This window comes from Artemia franciscana, chromosome 1 (genome assembly GCF_032884065.1).
Source record: "Artemia franciscana chromosome 1, ASM3288406v1, whole genome shotgun sequence".
Lineage (NCBI taxonomy): Eukaryota > Metazoa > Arthropoda > Branchiopoda > Anostraca > Artemiidae > Artemia > Artemia franciscana.
The window spans coordinates 11,252,994-11,264,413 of NC_088863.1; the positions used below are offsets into that span (position 1 = coordinate 11,252,994).

The 11,420-nt window shown below is 29.9% G+C and overlaps 1 protein-coding gene across 1 annotated transcript in view; it reads left to right on the forward strand.

Annotated features, from left to right (window-relative positions):
* LOC136025501 (transportin-1-like) overlaps positions 1 to 10,458 on the forward strand; it is a 73,938-nt gene extending 63,480 nt beyond the window's left edge. Inside the window, exon 16 of the mRNA XM_065701532.1 lies at positions 2,797 to 10,458. The gene's annotated coding sequence lies outside the window, so the exon portion shown is untranslated. The remainder of the gene's footprint in view (positions 1 to 2,796) is intronic.
* Positions 10,459 to 11,420: the final 962 nt, after the last annotated feature.

Consider the following 11,420-nt stretch of genomic DNA (forward strand, 5'->3'; position numbering starts at 1 on the left):
GGGTTTTTAAGTAAAGAAGTATCTCAGTTAATTTAGAATCTTGGAGAGCTATTAGCAGTCACGGTTAATGTTTTAAGAAAACATTGATTTTAGAAATTTGAAAATTGCAGCCCTTATTCTCTATAATCTTAATCGACAATTTGAAAATTGTAAATCTTTATATCAAATGGGGTATCAGAATTTTTTTTCAAGTATATTCCAAGGTTTTTTGAAGGAGGAGTTGGAGCAAGGAGAGGGTAATTATTTTCGATTGGAGTTTTTTTCCTTTTTTGGAGCTCCTAGAAGGGACCTCTTGAAAGTCATTTTCATTTCCATCACGGATAGTGACAAAAGCCCCATCTCATCCATTGTGTTATGTTTTGAATTTGACCCATCATGTGAGCTTTGGGATAGTGGATTCGGAAGCATTTGGGGTAGGGTGTGGGGGACTTTTTGGGGGTGTTCTATGTATTGCCTATTGAAATAAGCTTTAATAATAACAAAAGGAAATTATAATACCAGACCATCTGCACTCTTGTGAAGGAAGGACTTCACCATCCGCAAAAAACCACCACAGTGTGGTCCAAAAGAAGGTTTGGTGCACGATTGGCTGGGTTGACTGCTGATAAACCAAGATAAATATTCACAAGAATTAATTTCTTAAGTTTTAATTTCTAATTGTCTTGATGTTGTTGACCAACAAAACTACTATGCCGTCTGGCCTCATGTTCTAAATCTTCAGCAATTTTATCCATGACCATCTATTTCTTACCTCGGTTCGTGTTTTAGCAATATTTCTACTTTCCTTGTATGCCTCTTATTTTCATATTTCTACTGTCCTTGTGTGCCTCTTATATTCATATTTCTACTTTCCTTGTATGCCTCTTATTTTCATATTTCTACTTTCCTTGTATGCCTCTTATTTTCATATTTCTACTTTCCTTGTATGTCTCTTATTTTCATTTCATCTGTCACTAAAATTCTTCTTATACAGGGCCCTTCTCTTCTCTACTAAACTTTAAGCATTTTCTCTAATATTCCTAGCTATGTTTCTAACTTTCCTTACTTCAAAAACTATTTTCATAAAAGTATTCTATCCTCCTTCTATTTGGTCTCATTTTAAACTCTAGTTAAATGCTCAACTGTTACTGGGAATCTTTCCTCAAATTCTCATCCTGGAGTCCAACAATGCCATAGCTTCCCGGAAGGTAGTTACCTTTACTAAATCTCACCCTGAAATTAACCCTAGACATTACTAGATGGTGATCTTTGTTTTAAGATCAATAACAGCACTCCTATATCCTAGTATCTTGTATCGATCCTACCTGTCTTCTTTCTACAATAACATAATAGCCCACCAAAACAAACAAAACCCACAAGAATTATAAATCAACTAGAATTCAAGGCAAATGCTGTGTCATTTACTTGGCTATAAATTTATAATGTAGCACAACATCTCAACGTCACTGCGGCGTCATTTGCAGTCATGGTTCTGATTTAATAAACTCGTGAAAGGACCACCGTGACGCCACTATGTGACCCCTGAGCAGGATTCCCCTTTCGGGGATATGAAGAGAGGAAGCAACTTGTGATGGAACAGAAAAATCAAACCATCTCACAATAACTCCAACCTTTTATACCCAGCCTCTTCTCGTCAGGGTACTTGTAAAGGAAAACTAGGGAACTTGGATTGTCTTTCTAGAATTTCCGGGAAATGTGGCTTTTAGTCTTATGTCGTTTAATTGGATCTCTGGTCCAAGCTGTGACAAAATCGCCCAGTCAGTTTTAATAGTTGCCCATACAAACTAAAAAAAATTTATCGTGGGTGAAATCTTCTAAGGTATCGCACCGCCTTGAAGAATTAGGGAAAGTAGTCGAGTTTCAGATGTTTTCACCTCTTCTCGCAGTCATTATACTCAAAAACAAGAATTAGAAGTATAAAAAAAAATCAAATTCCTTAAATTAGTAAGCTATCTTAGAATAGCAAGTTTACGCTGAGGCATTAAGACCAAGGCTAGAAAAAAACTAAAATGCCAGAAGTCATTTAGATTAACGTTTTTCTGGTCCCAGTATAATAAATTTGAAAAATTGAAAAGAATAATTGTAAATTTTAATATCGCTATGGAAAAAGATATTTTACCGTTGATGATATTGTCAGTTACAAAAACTGATATTTTAGGGATGTCGTAAAACATGAATCAAAACTAAAAAAAAAAAAAAAAAAAAAAAAAAAAAAAAAAAAAAAAAAAAAAAAAAAAAAAAAAAAAAAAAAAAAACATCTTATAACTCGCATCAAAAAAATTTTGCGCAACAAAACTGCGTTAGTTTTAGTTCTTCGTTAGTAGTTCTTTTTTTGCTCAAAGAGATCTTCTAAGTTTAATGTTTCTTTAAAATGTAAATGCATAAGTTCTTTGTGTCCTGTCTTTGTTTTGTTTTGTTTTGTTTGTATAAAAAAATTTTATTTGAGGTTTTAAAAAGTTTGCCAATTTTTTGCAAATAACCAAATATTAGCTGTTTTTTTCCTCATGTTTTTTTTTAAAGTTTGTCTTTTTGTTGTTTTTTTTTTTGGAGACGGTTTATTAAGTTTTAAAAAAGTTCTCTGAAAGCTTTTTTTTGCAAATAATTAAATTTCTAGGGATTTATTTTTTCGCTTTTTTGCTGAAATCTTGGGTTCCGGAGACATCTTTTTTTTTTTGCTTATGATGATTTTATACAATACGGTTTGTGTATTACTAATGTATATTATATATGTATATATTATATTATATTTATCATATTCTTTTGTTATATTGTTATATTTACCTTATTCTTTTTCAGGCTAATCTTGTTGGTCAATTAGGCTCTAGGACATCCAATTTAAGCTAGGCGCATGGCAGCCAATAGGGATTGTGCTTTTCGACGTTTGTATTTTTCTCCTACTTCACCATCTGTTGGGTTTTCGAATGACAACTTGTGACAGTATCACTCTGCCACTGCGAAGCTTATTTTGGCTGCGTTCCTGACTTAACCCTGTGTGACTCCGAGTAACTCTTAAATGTTCTAATACGCCTAAAATTAACTCAATATTTTAGAGTTAGAAGCCCTTGGGATGCTGAAAGTTACGGGAATAATCTAATAATTAATCTAATTATCAACTTAGAGTGTTGTACGGCGTATTTAATGACAGCAAAGAGGATAAAAAACTAAGCACTTAAATTGGGTTCTAAGAAGGAATTTAGATACACAAATAATGAGTTTAATATAATTAAATAGTGTATATGGTTTAAAATATGTATATATGCATTATATATAATATATACAACATCGTAAAAAAAAATATACTTTAAGCAATGAATGTATATTTTTGTATTTTTAATCTCTTGTGTTCTTTATCCTTGATTTCCCCCCCCCCATAGATTTTGAAAAACATATTTTGTCACCTCCCTACATTTTTGGTGAATTGATGCTTCTGTATGAGAGTTGGACTAAATGACTCGGTAATTAACTATACTCGGTAATTAACTATACTCGGTAATTAACCTGACAATTAAGTCGGGAACGCAGCCTATTATTTTACAAGTGCAAATAGTGCTTAGGCTATTTTTTTTTAGGATTTTTACAATTAGGGGGAGGGTTATCCATAAACTCCCGCCGGTACATTTTTTATTATTTATTATGATTCTCTTCGTTTTATGTAAGTGGTTAATTTATGAGTTTTTTTAATTCCATTTTTTTAAACTCTGGGTGTTATTGCCAAACTTTTACCGATATTTTTTTGAAGATATATTAGATTACCGGTTGGTAAATTGTGATTGACTTAACTGTGATAGCTTAAAATGAATATTTGCATAGAACTCCTCACTATGTCAGTAAAATTACATTGTCCTCAATTAAGGGGTGTTCTCTTTAGTACAAAAATATATTACTTAAATTAAAAGAGGGTTTTTAAATGCAATTTGATAGGTGTCTACATGGTGACTTTAAAATATAATTGTAGTTAATAGGGGACCATTTATTTATTGACTTCCAACCATGTCACTTTTTTAGTTTTTTAATAATACAGTTTTAATATTTTTTCCGGCTTCTTTCTCCTATATGGGTGTGTGGGAGGTAGTTTAAAGCTGCCATTTAGGACTATTTTAGGCTAAGTTTTTGGCTAGATTTTTATTGGTGTAAAAAAAAAACCTTCAACTTTTTAGGAAAATTGAACTTGAATTGTTGGCATTATATTTGAATATTCAAATTTGAATATTTGTAAATATTTAACGTTAACAGTCAAGTTTCAAATCTTCGGTCTCTTTTTTCTCTTTTTCCTTTTTTTTATGTTCCTGACTTTACATTCTGTTGTGGTTTGATAAAGAAAGCAGTAAAGAGTATTAAAAAGGGTCCAATTTATTGTATTAACTATATAAAAGTTATTTCAAAAAAGGGCTTTTGATTTGTTGGGAAGGAATAATGGAAACTTGAAACTTTAGAAAACGCATCAAAATTTGTTTATATGAATTTTTTTTTTAAGTAAAAAAAAAAACAATTTCTTGTAGAGGGATCGAACCCTATACCCAATAAATATGGCGTTGAATAGAAAAGAAATAATTGACTTGGGCTATTTATTTTATACTGATATCGCGAATGAAATTTAGAAATTGACACATGATGTAGGTCCCTTTCCTTTCGTTTTTTGTTTTTCATTTTGTTTTTTCTGTCATTTCATTTTTCATTTTTCCTATCGTTTTTTTTATATTTTTTTTTTCAATCTGTTTGGGGAAGGAGTATTTGGAAATAAATACTTATAAGTGTTTTGTTGTTGTTGTTGTTTTTTTACGAATTTTTGTGAAAGAAGTTTAAACGTTGATATTTAAAATGTAGGCTCTCCTATTTTTATCTTTTTTGGTTTTTGATTTGTCAGGGTAGGCTGTTTTTGTTCTGTATGTTTTTTGTTTGTTTTCGCTAAAATGTACTTGAGAGAAATATGGCAAGACATATAGGATCTTTTTTCGATTTGTTGGGGGAGAAGGATTAGGAGTGGTGTCTTTCGAGTTTTTTTTTTCTCATGAAAGAAGTTTATGTTTGATAGAGGCCGGTAGAACCTTTTTTTTCATAGAAGGATGATAAAAAAGAACATCTTGTTTACTTAATTCTGGGCCAAATGAGTTATTAATTGACACAGTCTGTAGATCCACCTTTTTTCGTTTTAGTTAGACTTTTCTTTTAAAAAATATTGCTTATTTTTCGCAGTTTCTTTGGATTGTTTAGAAATTGATACTGGATGCAGGTCTTCATTTTCTGTTATTCCTTCTTTTTCTTATTTTTTCTTCCTTTTTTCGTCCTCTTTTTTCTTCCTTCTTATTTTCCCCTTCTTTTTTCTTATTTTTTCGTGTTTCGGGGCCTAATTATAGAAAAGTAAGAGCTACAAGTGAATCAATGGAAATCGTTAGTTGTCAATAAGTATCTTTAAATAAAATATCTTAAGATTCAAATCGGTTGGTTGTCATTGCTTCACTTTTAGAAGAAAAAGCAAATTTTATTTGAAAGTATATATTTAATGCAAGTGTCTTTATTTGGCAAGCTCAAAATTCTGTAATTCCATTATTTCCTACAATTCCACATAGTTCGGTGTGCTCAAAATATTCCAAAAGAAAAACGAAAATTTGCCTTGGATATTGCTTACAAATGTTTGAAAAGATTTAAAATTCTCCTCCACCAATTAATAATTCGTTTATTAATATATTTTTAAATACCTAATAATTTTTATTTATCCCAAACTGGGATAATAAAATTATTAGTATAATAATTATACTATAATTAATATTGTACATTTTTTGAAATATAATAATCGCTAATATTGCCATTGTTTTGCAGTCCCCACTAGCCCTGCCCCTTCCCTAATGTTTCCAAATGTAGCAATCGCTAATTTTGCCAGTACTTCCCAGCCCAATACGTTTTCAAAATGTATCATCTCAACTTGCTAAATTTTTCTAATTAAGATGAATTTGAATCATATTTTTTAAAAAGTAATATTTGATAAAATAAAATGCAAAGAATTTTATAATTTAGTAATTTTTTACAATACTATAATAGCTCTGTATACTGAAAATTTTTCAAAAAGAAATTGCCTTGGGTATTATTTACAATTTTTTGAGAAGATTTAAAAATTTACCTTGGCCAATTAATAATTCATTTATTTGATATATTTTTAAACAATCAATAATTTGTATTTATCCAATTTTAAATACTGGTTCTTTTTATATCCCTCTATCTCTTAATCTCTCGGAGTATAATAATGGTTAATTTTCCCAGTGCCTTGCAGCCCAATACATTGCAGCCCGAAATGTATTATCTCAACATGCTAATTTTTTTAGATTAAAATGATTTTGGATCATTATCATTTAATATTTTTGTACTTTTTTATAGTATTTTCTAAAAAATGATAAATTCCAGTTTTTGAGGCTTCAAGTCTTATACCTTAATTAGTTTTTTTTAACATTATGTGGAACCATTTTAGGTGAATTTTTTTTTTAAACTTCACGGATCATCCTGTCAACCAAGTGGTAAGCTAAGGGTTGTCCACTCCCTTTAGGAGGCTTAAAATAAACGAAAAGTCTTGTGTTTCGTAACAAACGGAAATGAATAGTATGCTTCTCCGGCAGTTTCTCTTTTAAACTGCAATTTAATCTCTTTCCTTCTTAACAGATTAATCTTAAAAGACTTCTAGCTTTTAATTCCTCTCAGTTTTCCTTTTTTTTTTTATTATTAGCTTAAACTTTGGTACGTAATTTAATGTGATCTATTTCTCTTGTGCAAGAATTTAATTTCATATTAATAAATTAAAAAAAAAAATATTCCAATATTTTGCATATCATATTGCTTTGTTCTTCTTTGTTTATTTTTGACTTTGTTTCATTTAGGTCAAAAATTTATTCATGTCTACCATTGCAAGTTCCTTAATAAAGTTTGTTCATTTTTTGGTATGTTTTAAAAATGAGCAATAAAAAAAACTTCAAAAGAAGCATTGAATATTTTAAGAAGTTGCAGTTTTCTGCCCTGAAGTTATTTCCGAAGCTATCCGTTTCTGCTCTGGCACTATAATTATTCAAAATATTTCCTGTTTATTGTACTTCGGGAACAAAATTGTATTTCGTTTAATAGCTCTTGAATTAAATGTCACTAATCAAAACCTTTCACGCTAAATTTTAGAAGTAACAGTAATTTTTGTTCACCGTCCTTGTTTTTATTTTTTTGGCAAAATTCGTATATTTTGAATTTTTTCATTTGTATTTTAATGTTAGGAAAGTTTCATTGTGTTCCTTTAATTCAATATATATATATATATATATATATATATATATATATATATATATATATATATATATATATATATATATATATATAAAATTTTGGACGTATCTTTAACTACTCACTTCAAATTGGAGAAACAATTACCATAATTACTCTAAAGATTTATGTTTGCTATTTATGATTTTAGTCTAAAACTAAAATGAAATTATAATTTTCTCTTCTCCTACAAATTTGCGTAATAATTCCTTTGTATATATGATTTTAAATCAATAACATTAAGTATAAAAATTTCAACGGTAAAACTCAAGCAATCATTGTACAAAGATTATTGATGCTAGAAAAAGTCTGAATATATTTAAATGTATAAAGTTGGATTAGTAAAACCGTCCTTAGTAATGCAAAGAATATAAAACTTCGAAACTTCTCGAAGTTTGAAAATTATGTGCGGACTGTTCAGGTAAAAGTTATTATTGCGTTTTGATTTAGCAAGGGGAGTTTCCTCTAAAGCATAAAAAAAAACTTTCTTCAAACAAAAGCTTTTTTTATAATGTTATTATTGCTTTCCTGTTTTTTTTTTCATTTATATTTTTTACTAATTTAAAACTATGATATTTAATTTTTCATGATTCTAATTGGTCTAAGTTGAAAACCACTAAGAAGTTGAAGGTTTTTTTATATGATGGTTTTCTTGTGAACTGAATTCTATGTTTCATCTAACATTTAAGTAAGATTTTTGTTGGTTGTTTTTCAACTATTTTTTATTATTGATTTTCATATGAAAGTTTTCTAGCTAGTTGACCGATATGTGCTTATTATGATTAGGCTAGATATTGCTTTCTTTTATGTCCTTTACTCTTGAATTTGATTGAGTATTGACTGTTTTATTTAAATTTTTCTTTAATTACCAGAAATTACCAGGCAACAAGTATAACTGAATTTAGTGAATGCATTTAACGTTTCTTTATTTTTCAGTCACTAACTACTTTTAAATTTTCTGACTTTTATTTAAATTTTTCTTTAATTACCTGAAATTACCAGGCAACAAGTATAAGTAAATTTAGTGAATGCATTTACCCTTTTGTTGTTTTTCAGCCACTACTTACTTCTAAATTTTGTAATTTACCAGAAATTGCCATGCAAGTATTAAACTGAATTTAGCGAAAGCATTTATCGTTTCGTTGTTTTCCAACCACTATCTACTTGAATTTTTTTTTTAATTTACCAGAAATTAATAGGCAATAAAAAATACCAGAAATTACCTTGCAAGCAGTATATCCGAATTTAGCGAAGTATTTGTCGGTCTTTTCATTTTTTTTTCAACTACTACCTGCTTTTTACCAGATAATGCCATGTACAAAATTAAGCAAAAGTTATCAAACAAGTAGTATAAGTGAAGTTAGCGACACTATTTATCATTTTGTTGTTTTTCAACCACTGCCTAGTTCTAAACTTCTGCAATTTATTAGAAACTACCAGGTACAAAAAATACCAGAAATTACCAGCCTAGTAATTACCAGCCTAGTAATCACCAGGCTAGTAATTACCAGCCTAGTGGTATCAATGAATTTAGTGAAAGCTTTGATCGTTTTGTTGTTTTTCGATCACTACCTAATTTTAGGATTTTTCAATTTACCAGAAACTACTGGAATAAGAAAATTACCCGGCAAGTAGTAGAGCAAAATTAGGGTGAGCCCCCCTTAGAGTTTTGTGAGAACATGAGTGAATATTTGCACTGTGTATGTTAGACATAGTTTACAAAAGCTGCAACCACTCAGTTGCTCATATAAGCAAAATAACAGTTAGTTTAAACGTTTTTTTTTTGGTAAGACGTTTAGACGTTGAGTAAATATTTGTATTTTACGTCTTAGAAATGGTTTTAAAAAGCTATAATTACTTAAAAAATAATTAAAAAACAGAAGCTAAAAATGGTTAGGTTAAATGTCTTTTTGGTCAGACGTTTAGATGCTGAGTAAATCTTTTCACTATGCGACACAGTTTACAAAAGCAGTAATCACTTAATTTCTCATATAAGCAGCAATCGATTAGTTTAAACGTTTTTTTGGTAAGACGTTTAGACGTTGAGTAAATATTTATATTTTACATATTAGAAATGGTTTTAAAAAGCTGTAATTACTTAAAAAATAGTTAAAAACAGAGGCTAAGAACGGTTAGGTTAAATGTCTTTTAAGCAACAAACGGTTAGTCTAACGTTTTTTTTTTGGTAGGACGTTGAATTTGAGAGTTGCAAGCAAGCATGAGTAAATATTTGCACAGTGTATCATAAGTCGTTTCCTGGCCTAAGTAGAAACTAAAAGCCGTTGTAGACGCTAAAAAAAAGGAAGAAAATTAAAAAAAATTAAAATTTTTGTCACGATTTTAATGTATTGGACTTAAAAACATGCTTTCTGAGTGAATATCACACGATGGGTGTCAGAGAAAAGTGCTAAGGGGACTAATTCTTCAGGGGCATCTTGTGCTCCAAAATTTTTTTTAGTAAATATGAATTTATGGATAAAATACTCGGGAACAAATTTGTGAAAGTAAGGGACATTTGGTCGTGGAAGTTTAACTTATGACTTTAATTAATCGCTAATACTTACTTGCTCTCTGATTATGTATTTTTTGATGAACTGCTGGATTTTTTTTAATATTATTACTCTTTTTTTAATATTATCACTTTTTTTGCTTGCCATAAGAAAATGGAACTGGTTGTCCATGTGCCAAAAAAAAATTGAATTTATTATTGCTAATATTATTAATTTAAAGGAACAGTGGTAATTTCACTAAATCCAACAAACGAAGCAAGATGCTTTCACTAGTCTAATTAATTGTAATAAAATACTTAAAAAGGTCCGTGTAATGCCTTAAAAGTGTGCATTTGGATCATATTTTTCGTATATATATATATATATATATATATATATATATATATATATATATATATATATATATATATATATATATATATATATATATATATATTAAATTTTCAAGTTTCAATAATACTAGTTGCCTGTAATAACTAAAATAGCCAGTATTTTTTAATTTGCAATAGGTGAGCTTTATGCTGATTTTTGCGTATGTGTAGACACTGATTTAAATCGCTGTGCTAATTGTTACTTGTGCCTATTTTTGTGTTCCTGTAGGTCCCTTAAATTTTTGTGTCAAATTTCGAAATTATAGCTGAAATAATTGGTTGATAGACATACTCTCTGTTAATTTATCCTTTTGAAATCTAGTACCAGGGATTTCCAACGTTCCAACGTTAAGGTTATAAATTGTTGTCGTTGCCCATCACATCTGGCAACAATGTGAGCCCATTGTTGTCAGATGTTTGGTTTTAAGTTACGGCACCAGAAAAGTGAAAATGAATGATCCTCCCTCCAAAAAATGTTCCGATTAAAAAAAAAATAGTGCGCAAACGTTTCAAAATATTATTTCAAAATTATTTCATAATTTTTTTGAATCTGGTTACAAGATTTCTAAGTTTCGTTGACGAATTTATTAACCCGTGTTGGAAAGAGCAGCCAAATCTAACTCCAGGGTTTTTATTAAAATCTGTCTAAATAAGGACCTGGTTATGTGATGAATTCAATCATATAATCATTGGCATGGCTAAGAGGAGGACTCCCCCCACGAAATATGCTCAAAAGCTAATTTTGGAGAGAAGTGGTTCCTTCCCTACCTGGTCAGTCCCCTCTAAGTATGGGCACTATTGTGTCTTTCTGAAGGAACATAAAAAGAAATAAACAGGGCCTGAATGAAAAAGGACAGGTCAACAAGAACCAGATTCCTTTCCTGTTCTGTTTTTTAGTAAAAACAGAAAAGTCACTGTTTTTACCCCCCCCCCCCCCCGAGTTACTCGGGGGGGGGGTCATTGATGGCCATAGTTAGAGTATGGAGGTTGCGAGTAGTGCATGACAGATACACTAGAAATAGTGAATCGTGGTGAATTAAGGTAAGTGCTGATGAAAACAGAGCTGAGAATGACTGAATTGTTAGCATCACGCTAAGTTCATCCGCAATAAGATGAATTCGATTGAATCAAATCGTTTTGTATGAATTTACTATTCTGAGTTCGGTAAATTGTTTCATAATTTCAAATTCGACAATAAAAAACAGCTGTTTTTTGCTGGACGCTTAAAGCTTAAAAAGAAACAAGTTTT